The sequence below is a fragment of the Pleurodeles waltl genome, chromosome 11, assembly GCF_031143425.1.
Source record: "Pleurodeles waltl isolate 20211129_DDA chromosome 11, aPleWal1.hap1.20221129, whole genome shotgun sequence".
Taxonomy (NCBI): domain Eukaryota; kingdom Metazoa; phylum Chordata; class Amphibia; order Caudata; family Salamandridae; genus Pleurodeles; species Pleurodeles waltl.
This window is the reverse complement of record NC_090450.1, coordinates 543928637-543939095: the sequence shown is the minus strand read 5'-3', so window position 1 is coordinate 543939095 and position 10459 is coordinate 543928637. Positions and strand designations below refer to the sequence as shown.

At 43.5% G+C, this 10459-nt stretch overlaps 1 long non-coding RNA gene across 1 annotated transcript in view; it reads right to left on the bottom strand.

Annotated features, from left to right (window-relative positions):
- Nucleotides 1-3925: 3925 nt before the first annotated feature.
- LOC138265870 (uncharacterized) overlaps nt 3926-10459 on the bottom strand; it is a 233069-nt gene continuing 226535 nt past the window's right edge. The window contains exon 3 of the long non-coding RNA XR_011199437.1: nt 3926-4903. This is a non-coding gene — a long non-coding RNA (uncharacterized lncRNA). The remainder of the gene's footprint in view (nt 4904-10459) is intronic.

Below are 10459 nucleotides of genomic sequence, written 5' to 3'. Positions count from 1 at the left end.
CATCAAAGCCTCATATTTGCTACATGACAGGATCTGCCAGGGTACATGGAGTGGGCAAAGTGACACAGTTGCATAGCCACAATGACTCTCCCACAGCCTAGAATAGGTCTCATACTGGGAGATACTTTTGACAGGCCCCGGTCTCTGCAGGCTGAGAATACAGAACCTACATGACACTCCATTCCCATCACGTCCATGCATGACAGTACGTCATGTAGCCAACAACAAATTGGCATGTGGTATCTGTGGCAACCTGAATGGCAGAGTGAGTCATGATATGCCTTACAAACAACAGTTTAGCAGGGACAGATGTGTTAAGAAATCTCTCTGACACCATACACATTGCTCACATTGCTCTCAACTGACTCACACAACATGCATACTTAGCTCATGCTGTCATGCACATACATGTCATGAGGAAATAGATTTTAGTGGTTGGCAGTAATGTCTCCACACCTAGTTATGTGCATCCAACACAAAAAACTCACACAACACAATGTGACTGAACTTAACATATGGCACTGGCCACCAATACCTGCACATTGTCCTTCCCATTAATGCCACACAGACTGCAATAACAGGCACACGATTAGTCAACCTGGCACACATGGCCATATTGTAGCCTGTGAGGAGGGAAAGGATGGTGAAGTAAAGAGAAAACTGTGCACAAGAGGTCCTTACAGGGGTAGGACCTCATTCACTAGCCTCTCCAGCTCCTCTCGAGAGAAAGCAGAGGCCCTATCACCTGCTGGACATGGCCGATTGCTCCCAGAGGTGGTACACAGCAGCTCAGGTAGTGAAGGTCTTCCTGGCAGCAGTGTCAGGAGTCAAGTGAATGAATCTGCAGAACATGACGGTCACGTCCACCATGTATGTAGTCGTCACCGCCGGCAGACACAGTCCTGGGCCTGCGATCGCCACTGGCAACAACGTTAGCCTATGGCTGTGTGCGCCGCAATGGCAACTGCCTATCGCCATGACGACTTCTGATGGTGGTCGTGGGCGGTTCCTAAAGTCCAGTGGAGTAGGTCAGGTAACCGCCATTTTCGAGGCCTGAAATGCTGTACTGGGCTTCACAGACTGCATCACACCTCCAAAAATGTTGTTTTGAGCTCATAAACATGTTTATCCTGTCTTCTCATGTAGGTCCTAGTAATTAAACACCATTGTAGTATGTTGCAGGGCACAGATGGCATTTAACAGTGGGCAGGGCCGGTTCAAGGGCAGTGCGACTGGTGCCACCTCACTGGGTGCTGACTTTGGAGGGAGTGCTGTGTTTGCAATAATACTATAGTTTTGAAAGCCCATGCTGCAGTGTTCCTTGCCTCCAGGAATTTTCAAGCAACAATAGAAATGTCAAGATAACTCTAGAGGTTAATTTTCTTCCTGGAGAGAGTTCAGAGTTTTCTCTAGTAGAAGTTTTAATGTAGCATAGTGGGTTAATATGCCCGTGCAAAAAACATGTACCATGTCGATCACAAAGTGCATGTGATGCAAATGGGTCATGGGATACTGCTTTTGTTAGAGACGTCCTTTTGTTACTAATAGTTTATAAGTTAAAATCCTTATATAGAACAGTAAGCTATTAACAGACATCAAAGAACTGCATGCATTCTTCAAAGTATGGATTACAGCATTATCATTTTCCCCAGTCTTTCGCTATCCTAATGTTGCAAAAAGTGTTCATTTAGGTATGAATTATTAAAGAGAATCCCATACCATGGTGTTACGTTTAAATTCTGAGTTTGTGATTTTCCTGACTAAGCACTCCTAAACTATACAGCCTACCAGTATGGATGACATGTGACTCCTACATCTTCTAGTATTCTGACTGATGTAACATTTTTCATACACTGATTTGCAAACTTATAACTGCTTGTCTCTGTGTAAAGTGTGTGAGAAGTAAAGTGCTCTGACACCCTACACTGAAAAAAGTGGTCTACAAAACGAATTAAATGCGTCTGAGAGAGAGTGGGTAAGGAGACTTGAGGGCAATGTTAAAGGGTTGCAGTGAGGGAATCCATGGCATAGGTGGTCATTGGGGGTGCCAGCAAACATTGTTTGCAAACATTGTTGGATAGGGTGCCGGCAGCACTAAGGTCGGTCCTGACAGTGGGGCACAGTCCTCCCTTGCCGATGGTCATTTTGGTAGTCCAGATATCCAGTCACATTTCGATGGGCAATTGTGGGCAATTGTGCTGCACATCTTTGAGTTTGGTCCAAATACATGTTGGTACACATGTGTGGAAAACCATGGGGGTCACATGTGATATGTTTTATTTTCAGCTGTGATGAGTACTGGTTGCAATGTCTACATGATATGCATAATGTATGTTGCTGTGGACACAATGACTAATATTAGGAAATCATGTCTTGTCGTGCATACGTATCCAGAGAGAGGAAGGATGTGACAACCTCCTGTCTACTGTCCACTACAATGGAAGAATGACATATAATTCTTTCTTTACTGTCTGAATCCACAAACAATAGTGGACTTATGTCATCAGTTGGAGACAGATCTGACGCCAGCTATTGGTTATCCAACCAGCATACCACCCATTGTACAAGTCATGTCAGTTTTGCACTTCCTAGTCACATGGTCCTTCCATCCATACAGTAGCCCTGTTAGCTGGCATGTCCCAACCTATGTTCAGCCTGGTGTTGAAGGATGTCTTCTCAGCAATGTTGAAACACCTCAACAGCTACATCCAGTTTCCCCGACATCAGAATCTAGCTCACGTGAAGGCTGACTTTTATGGTTTTGCACACTTACCACATGTGGTGGGGGCTATTGATGGCACACATGTTGGCTTGGTCCCACCGCATGCCAATGAACAAGTATACCACAACAGAAAGAACTTCCATTCCATCAACTTGTCTCTTTGGCATGCCTGCTATGTGATTTTTGTAATGGGTATGTTTTTTCAAGCCTATTCTCCTTGTTTTGACTTTGTACAGGTACCTTCATCATGACATCCTCATGTGGACATTTCAGAGTTGTGACATTGGCAGTTATCTGATGAAGTTCTGACTTACGAAGTGGACATGGATTGTTCCAGGTAATATAAGTCACAGATATGGGGTGTATGAGTCCTGTGCCAAGGCAGCTTGAACAGTGTTTTGGTGAAAGGTCAGAAGTGCACATTGTACTTGTTTAGTGTGCTGTGTTGGGCTGATTTCATCATGTGTGTGATCATGTAGGCATGAAATATGTTGTCATCAATTGCAAGCAAGGCATTCACCCTTCACATAGGCTAATCATTATTCTTGTATGACCTGTATGTTGCTGTAGATGTGTTTCATCATTGCAGACCACAGTGCCTGTGCCACAACACTGACATATGTTTGTGTCATACTACCAGATGCATGGCCATTGGATTATGATCGCCTATGATGAAGGACTATTGTAGTGCCCTCTGTCTGTACTTTTGTTTATGTCATGTTGGATTTCTTTGGTCTGGTATGTGATAAGGCTCAAGCCGGTGACACCATCCACTTTTCTGTTTGCCTTTTCTACAGGGCAATGTCTGACAAGGCCCTTCCTTCCGTGGTCTGGGGGGTGGGCTGTACCTTGGTATGTGTATCTTGACACATAAAGAGTCAGCCATTCTTGGTTATGACAGTCCAGACATTTCAACAGCCTATGTACTGTACACTGGAATAAAATGTTTGGTGTGACCAGACACTTGTAGCAATGTGTTTGTGTGTGTTGGTAGTAATCCTTAGCAGGACACTGTACCTATAACATATCCCTCCATGCATTAGTACCTTGTGTCTTCCTCATTTGCTTCATATGGTCTTACATCTAAATAGAAAAATGTAGAACAGAAGCAAGCAGACAACGACTTTGTGATAGGTAGATTTATTGAAAATGTGTGCATAAAACAAAATTGGGGCATGATGGAAAAGAAAAGTGAAGGGTTCAGTCATGGTGGATGAAATCTTTGGAGCAGATGCCACACAATTGGAAGTCTAAAGTCCAGTGCACTCCTCTCATTGAAAATGCAAGGTAGTTGAAGAACAGTCATCAAAGTGAATATATGGCACACAAAGGAGGTCATTTTGGAAGTGGTCACTTGCTGGCAGTGGTGGGTGTCTTGCCATCCGCACCTCTTGGAGTCTTTGTGGGACATCCCGCTTGCGTGGTGGGGGAGATCTGCTGCTACAGAAGCAGTGGTATCTGGGGCGGGTTCTTCCCCTGACAGGGCCTCCCTTCCAGTGACTGGCACCGATGAAGGGCCAGGAGTAGATGTGTCAAAGGAAGGGGTAGTGGGTTGGTGTCGATCCCTGCTCAGGGTGGTGTTAATGTCCCTCAGCACCCCTGTTAGGAAGGCCAGGTTGGTATTGTGAACCTCCCACTGTTCACGCATTTCCTGATGAAATTCCCTCTGCAGCTGCTTCATTTCCCAGAGTTCAGAAAGTACCTGGCCATCACGCCTTGGGACTCCTGATAGACCTCCAAGATGAGGCTAATGGTGTCCTGGCCAGGAGCATCCCCAGTGGCCTCACCCAGCTGGCCCACAGCATCCCTCCCATGCACCCTACCCTATGGTACTGTGCTCTTGCCACAGGGTGCCCCCTCCCACTGGTTCCTGGACCATCATTGTCATAGGTGTTGTGCTGCAACTCAGGATCCTGGACTAGGGTGCACAAGAGGGTTGCCATTGTCCAAGGGACACAGGTTGGGAGCAAAGGGCTGCCTGTGATGTGGAGGCAACCGGGCTGGGAGGTGATGTACTGGCCACAGTAAGACTCACTGTTGAGGTCTGACCAGGTTGCCCAGATGAACCAGAACCGTCCTCCACATCCAGACATCCAGGAGTATCATCACCACTGACAGCTTAATCGATGAGAATAGTGTCAGTCTCTTCTGTGGGCTCCGTGTGGCCAGTGGCAGCTCAACCTGTTGATGTAAAACATACAGTGTTACTGGTTGTATTGTGAGATCTACCTCCAAACGTTTATAGTGACATTTCTTAAAGCCCTTGTACATAGTTGATTTGCAGGTTATCCTATTGTGACAAGTACCCATGCTATTGGTTGTTTTGACCTGCCATTTGTGAAGCATGCCAATTCTATTTAAGTCAAGCAGCTGCTGAAATGTGCAGATCATTAGCCCTTCGGAGGATGGCCTGAGAATGCCATCTTGCCACAAGTGCAGGCCACACAAAGTCTAGGCAAGACATAGATTTAGCCATTTTGAGGCCTAGTTGGTTGTTATGCAGGCAGACACAGGACTTTGGTTTTTATCTAGTTGGAGTCATTATGTGGTCAGTGCATTGTGTATGTGTCTGGTGCCAATACCATTCTGGGTATGCATTTTGAGGCCTTTGGGATCATTGTTTGCACACTGGGTAAGGTGTCCTTCCTGTTCTCAATAGTTTCATCTTTGGTTAGCAGGTCAAGATGGAGCTTAAACTTAATTTAGGAATTGACAAACAGTGGTCTTCAGAGGAGATAACACTGGGCTGGTGTATGGAGTTACTGAAATAGTACCTCCTGGGAGTTGCAGTCATTCAATACTACACACACTATACAAATGTTATCTTCCCAGGTGAGTCCACTTCAATTGAGAGTTGATAAACAATGGTATTTGGACAAGAGAACACTGGGCTGATGATTGGTTTTACAGACACAGGGCCTTCCTGGCCTTAGTAGTCATGTCACTCACTCTATCTACTTCCCATGTTTGACAAATTGTATCCTCCCAGCTGAGTACACTTAGATTGTGAGTAGGCAGACAGTAGTCTTTGGACAACTGACCAGTGTTCTAGTGTTTGGAGTTGCTGAAATAGTTGTAGTCATGTGAGCCCCTGTACTACACACACTTGACAAATGTTTTCCTCCCAGGTGAGTGTCCTTCAATTGGGAGTAAACAAACAAGGATATTTGGTGAAGGAAACACTGGTCTGGTGGTTTGGGTGACAGTAACAGTGACTGCTGGAAGCTGTAGTCATGTAACTCCCTGTACAACACACTCTATACAAATGGTCCCCCCCACCAGATGAGTACACTTCAATTGAGATTTGCCATACAGGGGTCTTTGAACAGGTGAACACTGGGCTGGTGAGTGGAGGTACAGTAAAAGTGGCAAAAGGTGAGCTATGGGCATGCATGACATAGCATTTTTGACATTTTTTGTGTTGTGACTTACCAGACCCCACTCCCCCCAGGTATTCCTGTCAAGCCCTCAGGATGCAGGATGGCCAAGACCTTCTCCTCCCATGGAAGGAGATGTAATGGGGCACTGGGAGGGCCACCACCAGCCTTCGTGGCCTGTAGCTGGTGCCTAGAGACCAGGGCGACAGTCCTTGCCCCTGAGGTCATTCCACCTCTTTCTAATGTGCTCCAAACAATTGTGGCTCTACTCTATTGTTTTCATCCACCATGACTCTCAATCCATCCTCAGAAAAACATGGATTTTTAGAACGTGAGATGGTAGAATTTGAAAAGAAATGTGACAGTGACTTACTAAAGAGGGGAAGTGCAAAAGGGTGTGACTGGACAAAAGTGTGTGCCAGGTGTGAAAAGAGATGGTGACAAAAAGTGGTGCCTTGTATCTGTGCTGCTGTGTTGATTTTTGGCTCTGGCTTCTGTGTGTTGCAGTGTAAATGCAAAGGATTGTGGTGTGTTTGATGGGGTGTGTTTTATAGTGTCCTTTGCAGGTGTGTCCTTTGTGGCAATGTGTGTCAGCTGTGTTGTTTTTAAATCCATTCAATGTGCCATTGTGTATTACTTTGATGACCACGAACAGCCATGGTTCAGACCACCCATGGGTGCCCACCACTGCAACTTTGGCCTTGTAATACGGTCAGTGGTTGGTCGCTCTGCTTTCGGGGCTGGAGGCTGGACCGCCTATTTCCGGGCGTCCGCACCACTGCCGGTCTGCCTTTTTAGGTTGGTGGTCCTGCCTGTTTGACTTGTAATGTGGTGGTCTGAGTGACCACCAACAAGGCGGTCTTTTTAGGACCGCCAACATGGCGGTCTTGCGGTCCGACGCCAAGCTCATAATAAGGCCCCAAGTCTTTCCACAGCAAAAAAAAGTTGTTTTTTGTGTTTTACTGTTAGGGCATATAAAGTACATATCCTTCCCGTGTCATATTTCGTACCCTGCCTTTCAGGACACAGTTGGCCTACCAGAGGGGTGACTTACAGAACAGCACAGGGGAAGTGGTGACTTTACCATTTCATTCAATGGCAAAGTCAGGCTAGCAGTGGAGGATTGCTCTACCACTCTGTAGTGGCGGTCTGGGGGACTTGTTATACTTAAGGGACCTCCAGGGTGGCACAGTCAGTGCTGCAAGCCCTGGAGTACCCCTCTAACGTACATGCCCTGGACACCAGGGTACCATTTACTAGAGACTTACAGGTAAGTTAGCTATTTCCAAATGGGAATAGCCAATTTGACATACACTTTTAGGGTCAGGAAACTGGCATTGAGGTCTGGTTAGCAGGCCTTAGTTCACTCTCAAAGTAAAAAACCAGCAGCATCAGTCAAAAAACTTGGGGGTGACCATACATAAACAGGAATTTTCTTCCATGATCCATACCTTCTACTAATTTAAAGGATGGCATTTATCTTTGCCATGCATAAAAAGTGTGCATTATTTAAGTACTCTGAGGAGCAGTGCAGGTTTTGTGCCATCTGATGTGCACCAAGGAAAGGGGAAGTTAGTCCCTAATGGTAACAAAAACATGGGATTCACTGCTATAAATAGGATTGGGCAGGTGTTCTTACCAGCTATAATGTACGAAAAGGCTCGGGGATCCATCTGACAGGAATAAGGCTCGTCTTTTCAGGCAATAATGTGCAGGGTGTTTGCCAATGCTGCCTGTGACAGGTCTGTTTCACAGGCAGAGGGTGAGTCTTGACATCAATATAGTGATTATGAGCAAGACTTGTCAGAAACCTTTGTGGTGCCTGGGTCACAGAGGTCATTCCGGGCCCCTCTCCGATAGAAGGAGCACTTTGATCAAAGTAAAAACCATGCCATGTTCTGCAACACATTTGGCGGCAGCTTTGGCATATGGCACTGCCTAGTTGCAGCTGATGTTACCTACCTCCTAATGAATACACCACAAAAGCAGGTAAGGCCTACATTTGTCAAATAAAAGTGAATTTAATAGCGGTGTAACTGAAAGACTGAGATTTAGGCTGTAATGCCCGGGCTGATTCCTCCTTGTCACAATCCTTATAGTAGCCAATGCCAGTTAGTTTAGAATCTAGATGTTGATTCATTTATGCACTAAACTTTCCGTAATAATTCACTGAGAATTCTCACAAATAAAGTTCCTTTCCTGTGACTTCACCGTTCAAGTTCTTCCCACATTGTTGGCCAAAAAACAACCTTGATCTTAAACTTATTCTGGTACCGTTGACCAGTTTTGCAAATTTATTGAGAACAGCAACTTTAATGTGATTTTAGACGTTTTTCTAATTCTTGTGTAACGCTAAAAAGGCTTCTGCACCCTGTTCTATTAACCTTCCGGTTGATACAGCCCCAGTGCTCCTCTGACACTACATTGATCCGGTACTATGACACAATATCGAAACCACAAATATTGTGATACATAAATATTGTGTCAACAATATTGACCAGAAAAATACAGTTTTTGCTATACATATAATGACAGGTACAAAAACATGTCATTTAACATTAATATCGAAATAATATTGTTTAAAAAATATATGTAGTTAATAACAGTAAATCTTAAATAATTTAACATATAACATTAATATAATATAAATAAATAGATTTAAGTAATATCTAAAAATATATAAATATATATTTAAACAAACAGACACACATATATATCTATAAGTTAATGTTAACACATATTAATTTAACGTATATCATAATTTTCTATTTTTAATTTATTAATATAACAAATATATATATATTTACATAAACATAAACAAATATAACAAATAAACTGCAAATAAAGTTGCAATATCTTTAATTTAATTGTACATAAAAATTAAATAGATAAAAATACATATAACTAAAAATATGTTAAAGATTACATACATCTATACATAGAATAATATAAAATTAAATACAAAAACACATTATAGTAATACATATTTAAACAATAGTAACAAAACTAAACTATAGCAATCATAAATGCACTACTCCCACACCAATTTGTACAACAGTAGGGAAAGCACTGGATTCAGAAGAAGTAAAAATTACTATTCCCACTCCAATCTTTGCAACAGTAGAAAAATCATTGGACACCGGAAATATAAAATTTACTATTCCTGCTCCAGTGTATGCAACAGTAGAGGAAGCATTGGGCTCAGGATGAGTAAAATCTGCTATTCCCACTCCAGTCTGTGCAACAGTAGGGAAATTGTTGTACTGAGGAAATATTAAATTTACTATTCTCACTCCAGCAAGTGTAACAGTAAGGAAACCATTGGACTCAGGAGGGGTAAAATTTAAACTCCAGTGTGTGCAACAGTAGGGAAAGAATTGGACTCATGAGGGGTACATTGTACTATTCCTACTCCACTCAGTGCAACAGTAAGGAAAGCATTAGTCTCAGAAGAGGTAGAATTTACTATTCCCAACCTATTCACTGGTAGAGTACAAAGAGAATACTTCACTTCAAACAAACAACATATTTTAACAACTCTATTAAATACCCCAAAATATAAAATTCTAGTTCTAAAAATGAAGGGTCTGATTACATCTTTGGCAGCCGCCAGTTCGCCGCATAGGTGGTCGGGGGAACGCTGCCAAGCCAGTGGCAGACTGACGCCGCATTACCACATTCAAACGTGGCTGGGAGTGTCGCAGTTAAGGTGGTGGCAGGTTCGAGAGAGACTGAAGTCAGTGCTGGCTACACTGCTGCACCTCCAGCAATTTGGGTGCGCTGTTTCCATACACCATTTTGTGCATGGCAAAACAGTGTGCTCACCGAGATTGCAGGTATGGGGGAACAACATGGGCCCCTGCCACAATCGCCCTGGGCCTATTCGCCCTGAGGCCCATTTTTGGTCCTTTACCTGCCTTTCCGCTGACCTTTTCACAGAGGTGTCCCCACAATGAAAAGGTTGGCGGAAAGGCCAATCATAATACACACAGCGGTGCCAATGCCGACACTGCCACCATTGACCGCCACTATCCATACAGCCGGCACCGCGGTAGCTCAAATGGCGGCAGTGGTGGTGGTCTTGGGGCGGTCCAGCTGCACACATCATAATTGGGTGGTCGGACTGCCAAAGACGGTACCTGAAGTTGTAATCAGCCCCTAAATCTCTTAATTTTAACAAAAATATCAAAAACATAACTATTACAAATTGTAAAATTATCAATTAACACAAATATAATTAATATAATTAAAATGTCACACTATATTCCTACAAACATAACAACCAACAATTAAATTGTAATAAAAATAAAATACAGCACAATCAACTTATGAAATAAATAAAAATATATATTTTTAAAAA